The sequence below is a fragment of the Myotis davidii genome, unplaced genomic scaffold (genome assembly GCF_000327345.1).
Source record: "Myotis davidii unplaced genomic scaffold, ASM32734v1 scaffold327, whole genome shotgun sequence".
Lineage (NCBI taxonomy): Eukaryota > Metazoa > Chordata > Mammalia > Chiroptera > Vespertilionidae > Myotis > Myotis davidii.
In genome coordinates, this window is record NW_006298628.1 from 6043770 (window position 1) to 6046020 (window position 2251).

General features: G+C 40.3%; 1 protein-coding gene across 1 annotated transcript in view; it reads right to left on the reverse strand.

Moving 5' to 3' along the window:
• LOC102766972 (ATP-binding cassette sub-family A member 8-like) overlaps positions 1–2251 on the reverse strand; it is a 47901-nt gene that overhangs the window by 32769 nt on the left and 12881 nt on the right.

Consider the following 2251-nt stretch of genomic DNA (forward strand, 5'->3'; position numbering starts at 1 on the left):
ATTAAGTGAATACATTCTGCCATGAGATTTATTAATACACGATTCTATCATTTTATCTAGCTAATTTTCCTTTCTCATATTGATACTTCTTATCTTTAAAAGAATTTCTAACAAAGTCAACTTGTTTAAGTTCAGGATTAAACTCAGTCTTTTCTTTCTTTTTTTTGAGAGAGAGAGAGAGTGGAAGGGGGGAGAGAGAGAGATAGAAACATTGATGGGAGAGAAACATCAATCAGCTGCCTCCTATAGGCCCTCTACTGGGGTTCAAGCCCACAACTCAGCCAAATGCCCTGACAGGGAATCAAACCAGTGACCTCTTGGTTCATGAGTTGATATTCAACCACTGAGCCATACCAGGCTAAATTCAGTCTTAATGAATGGATGGTACAACTAATTCCAACTCTGTAATAAATGTATGAGCCAAAAGTGTAGATGCTGACATCTGTTTTTCTGGGCTCTTCTAGAAGGCAGAGGTAGTGCTTGTTCTTGAGGGATTACCTAAAACAGCACGATCAAGTCACTGCTTCAAGACCATGTTATGCGTTTTCAGTCTCACTCCCTTCCCTTCTTCCCTTTCTACCAGTGTTTAGTCACTGGTGACATTTTTACCCACTCAGTGTGTTTATGCCATTAGTGACTTTCATAATTTTTCCAGCTTTACTGAAGTACGATCAACAAATAAAAATTATATACACTGAGTGACCAGATTATTATGACCGCCCCATCAGTACTCCGTTGGGCCACCTTTTGCCTTCACCACTGCGGCGATTCTTCTTGGCATTGACTCCAGGAGATGTTGAAAGGTGATGCGAGGAATCTGACACCACTGATGACTAGCACTGTCCAGTTCTGTGAGATTTTGTGGTTGTGGAACCAGCTGCCTGGTAGCTCTTTTAACTTCGTCCCACAAATGCTCAATTGGATTGAGATCTGGTGATGGTGGGGGCCACCTAAGCAAGGAAAAGTCTCCCTCATGTTCTTGAAACCACTCCTGCACAATATGAGCACCGTGGCATGGCACATTGTCTTGTTGGAAGAAGTCATCTCCATTGGGATATGCCATCAACATGATAGGATGAACTTGATCAGCAATTATATTGAGGTATGTTGTGCTATTCAGACGTTGTTCCACACAAATTAAAGGGCCCAAATCATGCCAGGGAAACATGCCCCAAACCATAACACTGCCCCCACCAGCTTGACGGGTTGTACTCATGCATGTGGAGTGCATGCTTTCATGCTGTTTCCGCCAAATTCTCACTCTGCCATCTGCATGATGCAACTGGAAACATGATTCTTCGGACCACATGACTTTTCTCCAATGATCGACTGTCCAAACCTTGTGTTCTGTGCGAATTGGAGACTTTTTATCTTGGTAACTGCAGACAGCAAAGGTGTTCGAACAGGCCTTCGGCTTCCATATCCCATAGGATGCAGTGTACGGCTAATTTGCCTACAAACGTCAGGTAATCATAATAATCTGGCCACTCAGTGTATATATTTAAGGTGCTCAATGTGATGTTCTGTGAAATAATGACTGGGGGTGGGTGGGTATAGACTGGGAGGGATTAAGAGTGGAGGGATCAAAAGGCAGTGAAATGGGAGCTATCTATAATACTATCAACAATAAAAACTATATTAAAAATAAAGTGGAAAAACCTGAAAAAAATTATCATCATCAAGCTAATTAACATATCCATCACTTCACATCATTTCTATTTCTGTGTGTGTGTGTGTGTATTGAAAGAACACTTGAGATCTATCTTAGCAAATGTCAAGCATACAATACATTATTACTAACTATAGTTACCATGACGTACATTAGATCTCCAGAACTTCATCTTATAAATAAAAACGTGTACCCCTTAAGCAACATCTCTCCTTTCTCGACTCACCCCTGTCCCCAAACCCTGGTAACAAGCATTTGACTCTCTGTTACTGTTAGTTTAACATTTTTTAGATTCCATGTATAAGTGAGATACAGTATTTGTCTTTCTGTGTCTGGCTTATTTCACTTAGCAAAATGCCCTCTGCGCTCATCCACCCATGTTGTTGTAAATGGCAACATTTCTTTCTTTCTTTTTTTAAAGGCTGAATAATATTGCATAGTAGATAGATAGATAGATAGATAGATAGATAGATAGATAGATAGACAGACATACAGACAGCACATTTTCTTCATCTATTCACCCACTGATGAACACTTAGGTTGTTTCCATACCCATATCTTGGCTACTCTGAATAATGTTTC